This window comes from Rhinoraja longicauda, chromosome 31, assembly GCF_053455715.1.
Source record: "Rhinoraja longicauda isolate Sanriku21f chromosome 31, sRhiLon1.1, whole genome shotgun sequence".
Lineage (NCBI taxonomy): Eukaryota > Metazoa > Chordata > Chondrichthyes > Rajiformes > Arhynchobatidae > Rhinoraja > Rhinoraja longicauda.
Window position 1 is genome coordinate 11,406,495 of NC_135983.1, and position 9,234 is coordinate 11,415,728.

At 46.4% G+C, this 9,234-nt stretch overlaps 1 long non-coding RNA gene across 1 annotated transcript; it reads left to right on the forward strand.

Moving 5' to 3' along the window:
- The first annotated feature begins 1,135 nt into the window (after positions 1-1,135).
- On the forward strand, positions 1,136-6,511 carry LOC144608470 (uncharacterized). The gene is made up of 3 exons (XR_013549204.1): positions 1,136-1,285; positions 3,809-3,910; positions 6,190-6,511. It is a non-coding gene; the product is annotated as an uncharacterized LOC144608470 (long non-coding RNA).
- The last annotated feature ends 2,723 nt before the right edge of the window (positions 6,512-9,234 follow it).

Below are 9,234 nucleotides of genomic sequence, written 5' to 3' on the forward strand. Positions count from 1 at the left end.
CAGTTTGTCTGCAGCTGAGAACAAAAACTTGCTCTTGAGGCTTCTTGAGGTGTTGCTCTTGAGCCTTCTGCTGTGGGAAGCTTGTATAGTTATGCGGAGATGTGAAAGACTGCAGATGCTGTAATTGGGAGCAATAATCCACAGGAGGAATTTAGAGAGGCGAGCAATATCTATGGGGGGGACGGGAGGGGGGGGGACAGGAATAATCAATGTTTCTGGTCAAAAGCCTGCAACGGGGTTGAGAATGGAGAAAGGTGATGGCCGTTGTAGAGAGGAGAGGGTGAGAGGTGAGACTGGGACCAGAGGTGATTGGTGCACTTAGAAGTCAAGAGGAACTGCAATTGGTGGCTTACAAAAAAAAATAGATACAAAGTACGGGAGTAACTCAGCGGGTCAGGCAGCATCTCTGGCGAGAGGTCAAGTCAAATTGAATTACTGTCATGGGCACGTGTACGGTGAGGTACAGGTACAATGAAGATCTTACTTGCAGCAGCATCGCAAGCACATAGGCTTAGACAACACCAAATATAAATTCCACATAGATTACACGTAACATTTCTAAAAGAAAGTAGACTGTGCAAAACACAAGTCATTAGTTAAAAAACAGAATTAGAAAAATAAACCAGTCCATAGCAGTGCAAGAGATGGTCCCTGGTGTTCTGTTGTCGTGATAGGACTAAGGGTGACTGTGCAGAAACTGCAGATGCTGGTTTACAAAGAAGGGCACAAAGTGATAGAGTAACTCAACAGGTCAGGCGGCATCTCTGGAGAACATGGGGAGGTGAGGTTTCGAGTCGTTCTGTGGAGGTTGGTTTGAGATCTTGATAGTAAGTGGAAAGTAGGTGATTGGTGGACCGAAGATGGATGAAAGATGATGGGGTTTGCAAAGTCTTCGCCTGTTCCTCTCTCCACAGATGCTGCCTGACCAGCTGAGAATTTCCACTTTTTCGGTTTTTCATTCAAAATTGAGCGCAGGGTGATTATTTTGTTTTGGGGACGTCCTTTGTGATATATAGCTAGCTACCAGAGTCTCCAGTATGTCTGCACCTGATAATGAAACTGTGGTGCTGACGTCACTGACAGGCTTTTTGATTGAAGGAATACTGCGCTGTTACGGACTGTGTGCAGACAGACTGACTGTTCTCAGGTGAAGTGAGGCTTTTTGTTCTTCAGCTTCCCACAAAGGATCAAAGGCTGTGGACAGTGCCAGGGACACGGCAACTGAAACACACGTTGTGCCCGAGTGTGGGAGCAAAGACAACCATGGTGTGACTGATCATTAATGGTGAGTTCTTCAAGTTTCAACTTTCTTATTTAGTCTGAGACAGGACGAAGGTGCAGGGAGTTTGCTGAGTCACCCAAAGAAGTTGATGCTTTATCAATAATCACACTCCCTGCTCTTTCCAATAAAGACGTATGGTGTGTGCTTCTGACTTTGTGCAGTGCAGTGATGTTGTTGATTGTAACAAGCTGTTGAGGCATTGATCAGTTTTGTGCCATGACTGTGTGCTGATCACTGTCTCAGAGTGGATAATAACCCCCTGCTGCTCTCCCTTTCTCCTGCCTCTCACTCCCACACTGGTGCACATCATCTTTCCCACCATCTCAGTCTCCCCTGCTCCTCTCCCATCTCCGAGTGCCACACTTCCTTTCATTCCCCTCCCCTCCTCCTGTCCCCTTCAGCCATATCACTCCCTCCGGCTTTTATTTGCACTCTACTTCTCTCCTTACATGACACCTTTTAATCTCCTTTATAGTTCTGGCCTTTGTCGCTCACTTTAGCCATCTGTCAACCAACCCCCACCTGTAGAAACAAGGAACTGTAGATGCTGGTTTATAGAAACATAGAAACATAGAAAATAGGTGCAGGAGTAGGCCATTCGGCCCTTCGAGCCTGCACCGCCATTCAATATGATTATGGCTGATCATCCAACTCAGTATCCCGTACCTGCCTTCTCTCCATACCCCCTGATCCCTTTAGCCACAATGGCCACATCTAACTCCCTCTTAAATATAGCCAATGAACTGGCCTCAACTACCTTCCGTGGCAGAGAATTCCACAGACTCACCACTCTCTGTGTGAAGAAATGTTTTCTCATCTCTATCTTTATACCAAAGATAGACACAAAGTGCTGGAGTAACTCAGCGAGTCAGGCAGCATCTCTGGAGAAAAAGAATAGGTGACTTTTCGGGTCAAAACCCTTCTTCAGGGTTGGCAGCAGAGGTTAAAAACCAGACCACAGGTCTGAAGAAGGGTCTCGACCCGAAATGTCACCCATTCCTTCTATCCTGAGATGCTGCCTGACCTGCTGAGTTACTCCAGCATTTTGTGAATAAATACCTTCTATTTGTACCAGCATCTGCAGTTATTTTCTTACACTACCTGTTGCTCCACTGCGATTTCTCCTCAAGGTATGTCCACTTTGAAGAATTTCTCCTCCTCTCTTCGACGAGAGTTTAGCAACATGCTCTCTCACTGCTCCCCCTCTGTGATTTCTCCTGCCCTCCTGCTCTACGACCACATTTTGACACAGACCCGCTACCACAGCCACATCTGCTTTCTTGGGACTTGCCTCAGTCTGAGGAAGGGTCTCGTCCCGAAACGTCACCCATTCCTTCTCTCCTGAGATGCTTCCTGACCGGCTGAGTTACTCCAGCATTTTGTGAAAAAAGACCACAGGTAAAATAGTGTTCAGAGGCTTTTAAATCCAAAGTTAAGTGTGCTGTAGCAGTAGAGTTACTGCCTTACAGCGACAAAGACCCGGGTTCGATGCTGACTTTGGGTGCTTGTCTGTACGGTGATTGCACGATCTCCCCGTGACCTGTGTGGGTTTTCTCTGGGTGCTCCGGTTTCCTCCCACACTCCAAAGAAGTGCAGGTTTGTAGGCTAATTGGCTTCATATAATTGCAAATTGTCCCTGGTGTGCGTAGAATAGTGTTAGTGTGTGGAGATCGCTGGTGGGCACAGACTCGGTGGACCGAAGGGCCTGTTTCCGCACTTGATCTCTAAACTAAACTAAACTAAACCCTCCCCATCTCCTCCTATGTCGACTTTATCTACACTTCATGCTACCCCGGGAAAGCAGGTATTAATGTATGGTGCACAGTATCTGATCTGTTTGGATAGCATGCAAAACAAAGCTTTACCCTGTTTGTTATGTGACAATAATAAACCTAAACCGAATGAAGGACTCATTCCCTCTTCTCCCCTCTCCTGACAAGCAGTAGATACAAAAGCTTGAAAGCATGTACCGCCACCTTCAGGAACAGCTTCGTGCCCACTGATATCAGACTACTGAATGGACCTCCCAAAAGCTAAATCTTCCAACCTATCCTGTTACAGCCTTTGCACTTTTTTTAATAAAAGAAAACTGCACTTTCTCATGCAGGATGTCATTGTTCCACGGCCTTTCAGGGTTTGTCAATTACTATTTATCCTGAATCTATACCCTTTATCCTGCATCTGTACACTGTGGACGTTTTGACTGTAATCATTTAAAGTATTTTTGTTGACTGGATAGCAAGCAACAAGCTTTTCTCTGTGCCATCGTGCTCATGACAATAATAAATTAAATTAAATTTACACTGTGTTTTCTCAATAAACCCAATCAGAACAAGAATCCGGAGACACAAGCGACTGCAGATGTTGGAATCTTCAGTAAAAAGCCTTGCCTGTCCATTTACATCCACAGATGCTACCTGGTCTGTTGAGTTACTCCAGCACTTTGTTTCCTGCAGAACAAGTATCTGCCAGTGAATTACATCTTATTCAAGTGATGTACAAACCCTGTCTTTCTTTGCTCTCAAGCCTGCAGGTACGTGGGACAGAAGATCGCCGCTCTCTGTGGGAGGAAGAGGGACGATGGAGTGGTGCCCACAAAACCTGCAGCTTCAGTCAGTCAGACTAAGTGTACGTACGCTGAGATCATGACCCTCCTACAGCTCTGAACACCTTCATGCCTGGCCGATCCCCTTTCAATCCCCTTGATCCCTGCCCTAGGAGGTTCCCCGACAGGCAGCCGGTCACAGGTCTGGTTTTCTCAGAAACCTCAGGGCAGGCTCTCATGGTCACCCAGCTATCAGAAGGATGTCATTAAGTTGGAAAGGGTACAGAAGAGATTCACCATGTTACTTGGGCATGTGGGCTTCAGTTACCAGGTCATGTTATCTGGGCTGGGACTATTTTCTTTAGAACGTAAGAGATTGAAGGGTGGCTTTATTGAGGGGCATGGACAAAGAGAACATTCACAGTGTTTTTCCCGGGGTAGTGGATACTAATAATAATAATAATAATAATAATATTCATTTATTGTCATTGCAACGAGTACAACGAAATTAAAAAATAGCCAATCCTGACGGTGCGTACAAACATATATGCAATAAATGCAAAAACAAATAAATACATAAATACAATTAAATACAATTATATTAAGTACAAGATTTTTTAACGGTGTTGCCTAGTGCAAAGGTAGTGTTCAGTTCTCGTATGGCCCTGGGGTAAAAACTGTTCTTAAGTCTGTTTGTTCGGGATTTGATCGACCTGAAACGTCGACCAGAGGGCAGATGAACAAACAGACGGTGGCCGGGGTGGGATGGATCTTTTATTATTTTGCCTGCTCTACTGAGGCAGCGTAGTCTGAACAGGTGCTCCAGGGAGGGCAGTGAGCAGCCGATGATCTTCTGGGCCGTCGTGATGACCCTCTGAAGGGCCTTCCTGTCCTTTTCTGAGCAGCTGGCATACCATGTGGTTATACAGTATGCCAGCACACTCTCGATGGAGCAGCGATAGAAGGACAACATGAGCTTCTCCTGCAGGTTGGTTTTCCTGAGGATCCTCAGGAAGTGGAGTCTCTGCTGTGCCTTCTTTACTGTGGTGATGGTGTTGGTAGACCAGGTAAGATCCTCTGCGATGTGCGTACCCAGGAACCTGAAAGCTGGTACCCTTTCCACACAGACCCCATTGATGTAGAGTGGGTCGTAATCTCCACTGGTTTTTCTAAAGTCAATTATAAGTTCCTTTGTTTTGGAGGAGTTCAGGACCAGATTGTTCACTGAACACCATGCTGCCAGCCTTTGGATTTCATCCCTATAGGCTGTCTCATCTCCTTCTGAGATGAGTCCAACCACAGTCGTGTCATCCGCGAACTTGATGATGGTGTTGGTGGGATGGGTGGGGGCGCAGTCGTGAGTGTAGAGGGAGTAAAGGATGGGGCTCAACACACAGCCCTGTGGTGAGCCGGTGCTCAGTGTAATGGTGGAGGAGAGGTGAGGGCCTATTTTGACGGTCTGGGGGCGGTTGGTCAGGAAGTCCTTGATCCATTGGCAGATGGTTTGGGAAAATCCAAGGTCGGAAAGTTTGGTGACCAGTCTGCTCGGGATGACCGTGTTAAAGGCAGAGCTGAAGTCGAGGAAGAGCATCCTCACATAGCTCCCCTGGTGTTCAAGGTGGGTCAGTGCAGTGTGAAGAGCAGTGTCGATGGCATCCCCTGTAGACCTATTTGCTCTGTAGGCAAACTGGTGTGGGTCGAAGGTGACTTGTTCATAACCTCTCAGCGCAGAACCGGACTTGTCTGAAAATGTATTGCCTGCGGCATGGAAACTAAAACTAGAGGGCTTAAGTTTAATAAGAAGATAACTGCAGATGCTGGTACAAATCGAAGGTATTTATTCAGTCTGAAGAAGGGTCTCGACCCGAAACGTCACCCATTCCTTCTCTCCCGAGATGCTGGTTCTGCAATGCTGTTGTCAGCATGACTGAGCAGGTTTTGACACTATTGACAAATTGCAGCTTTAGGGAGGTTGGATCATGTTACCGAAACAGGTTGAATGCCTCTGCCAGTGATATTATCGTCTTTTAAATGTTGTTATTGCACCTCCCTCTGCAGGTAGAGGCAGGTACAGTAACAATATTTAAAGGATATTCAGACAGGTACATGCAGAGGAAAGATTGAGTGATATGGGTCAAACCTGGGTAAACAGGCGTAGCTTAGATGAGGCATCTTGGTCAGGATGGAAGAAATGGGCCATGCTGTTGGAGCCCATGACTCTAAACGTTTCCTCACGGTTGGGTCACCTGGAGTTGAAGAAGTAAACCTCTCACTATTATCCGGACAAATAGAGAGGTGGATGAGTGAGAGGTGATCACATTGAGAAAAGCCTCACCTGACTCTGCCTTTCTCTTCTGTCTAGACCCCAACGGCATCAGTGATGGGAGATCTGTAACCAAGCCTGTCCACAAGGACACATCTCGTGACGTGCAGTGTGGGCCCTGAGGGTAGAGGGGGCACTTGAGGGTGAGGAGGGGCTCCTCTTCTGGCCCTCCCTCAGTGCTGCCCGTCCAACAATGAACCAACCTTTGCTTTGGGTCCAGGATCCATGATGACTTGTTCATAACCTCTCAGCGCAGAACCGGACTTGTCTGAAAATGTATTGCCTGCGGCATGGAAACTAAAGCAAAAGCAAGGAGTACTCCGAAATTAAACGCTTCAGTGTACCTGTAACTGACACTAATAAACTGGTTTATATTCCGTTCACTGGCTCATTTTGTTTTATTTGTACATTGTTCCTCTTTGTTTCGACAGTGCTTTCCCCGTTGACAACTTGCTGATGGCTCAGTGGTGCTTCATTCCCCTTGAGACCATGCCCTTTAATTGATGGTCATAGAGTTATAGAGTGATACTGCATGGAAACAGGCTCTTCGGCCCAATGTCCCCACACTGGCCAACAATGTCCCAGCTACACTAGATTTAGATTTTAGATTTAGAGATACAGCGCAGAAACAGGCCCTTCGGCCCACCGGGTCGGCGCCGCGCAGCGATCCCCACACACTAACACTATCCTACACACTAGGGACAATTTTTACATTTGCCCAGCCAATTAACCTACAAAACCTGTACGTCTTCGGAGTGTCTGAGGAAACCGAAGATCTCGGAGAAAACTCACGCAGGTCACGGGGAGAACGTACAAACTCCGTACAGACGGCGCCCGTAGTCAGGATCGAACCTGAGTCTCCGGCACTGCATTCGCTGTAAGGCAGCAACTCTACCACTGCGCCACCGTGCCGCCCTGTAGTCCCACCTGCCTGCGTTTGGTCCATATCCCTCCAAACCTGTCCTATCCATGCATCTGGAGAACTTGATGGTATACTGGGTCTCGCTGCCTCACTAGTTTTCAAACTCCATTCCACATTTTAACAAAGATCAGTCAAAAATAAACTTCCCACTCACCCCAGCCCTAACACTGGCACTGTTGCAGATCTGCTATCCCGGCACGGATCCTGCGGTCATTCTCTTGACTAGACGTCTGCTGTCTAAGTAGCATAATGAATTCTGAAGCGTATGGACGCATCCTATCTGCTCAAGTTCAAACAAATGCCTCAAAACTCATTGGCCGGCCGTTCATTCTACAGCAAGACAATGATCCCAAACATACTGCTAAAGCAACAAAGGAGTTTTTCAAAGCTTAAAAAATGGTCAATTCTTGAGTGGCCAAGTCAATCACCCGATCTGAACCCAATTGAGCATGCGTTTTATATGCTGAAGGGAAAACTGAAGGGTACTAGCCCCCAAAACAAGAATTAGCTAAAAATGGCTGTAATACAGGCCTGGCAGAGCATCACCAGAGAAGACACCCAGCAACTGGTGATGTCCATGAATCGCAGACTTCAAGCAGTCATTGCATGCAAAGGATTTGCAAAATACTGAATATGACTACTTTCATTTACATGACATTGCTGTGTCCCAAACATTATGGTGCCCTGAAAGGGGGGGACTTTGTATAAACACTGCTGTAATTTCTACATGGAGAAACCAAAATGTATAAAAATGACCTTTATTAAAATCTGACAATGTGCACTGTAACCACACGTGATTTTTTTCTATTACAAATCTCAAATTGTGGAGTAGAGGCAAATAAATAAATGATGGGTCTTTGTCCCAAACATTATGTATGACACAGAAACAGGCCCTTCGGCTGTCTGAATTCGTACTATCAAACATAGCACAGAATGCCAGATCCTTTTTTCCCCTGTGGCTATCAAACTGTACAACTCCTCCCCCCTTCTATCGTGGGACCCCCCTTCTATCGTGGGACTCCCCTCCCCCCTCCCCATCCAATCTTTGCACATCCCCAATCCTGGACTTTCCACTCGTCACTTTAATTTTATGTTTCATGTATCTTATTGAAACATATAAAATTCTTAAGGGGTTGGAGAGGCTAGATGCGGGAAGATTGTTCCCGATGTTGGGGAAGTCCAGAACCAGGGGTCACAGCTTAAGGATAAGGGGGAAGTCTTTTAGGACCGAGATGAGAAAACATTTCTTCACACAGAGTGGTGAGTCTGTGGAATTCTCTGCCACAGGAGGTAGTTGAGGTCAGTTCATTGGCTATATTTAAGAGGGAGTTAGATGTGGCCCTTGTGGCTAAAGGGATCAGGGGGTATGGAGAGAAGGCAGGTACAGGTTACTGAGCTGGATGATCAGCCATGATCATATTGAATGGCGGTGCAGGCTCAAAGGGCCGAATGGCCTACTCCTGCACCTATTTTCTATGTTTCTATCCTGTTGTGTTTTATGACTGTTGGCAGAATATCCACTGCCCTACTCTCATCAATCATCTTCACCTACAAATACTCCATTAGGTTTGTAAGATGTGACTTGCCTGTTACGCCCATGATTCTACGTCCTACCCTTTCAGTTCTCCCTGTGTATCGCCTCATATTTGTCAGGATTAAATTCCATCTGCCACGGCCTTGCCCACCTTACTAACTAATCCATATCATCCTGCAGCTTAAGGCTAGCCTCCTTGCTCACACCGCTAATGTTCATGCCATCTATGAACTTACTAATCATACTGTCTACATTCACATCCAAACCATTAATACATAAAGTTTCCCGACCCTAATCCAAGGTACACCGTTGGCCACATGCTTCCCATTACAAAACCCCACCATACACCTCTCATCAAGTCAATTTTGGATCCAATTTGCCAGCTTGGCCTGGACCTTTGGGTTCTCACCTTTGCACCAGTTTCCCCATTCCCCCCTGATTCTGATTGAATTCATGTAATTAAAAGCAAGGCAAAGCAGTTGACGCTCCACATTAAGGCAACAAGGCAAGAGAGCCAGACCACCCTGAAAAAGCCTGATCATATCCTGCTGTTCCTAACCAGATGCAGCAGCTTGGGAATAAAATCCCATGAAATGCATGTGTAACAAAAAAAAACATGTACATGATG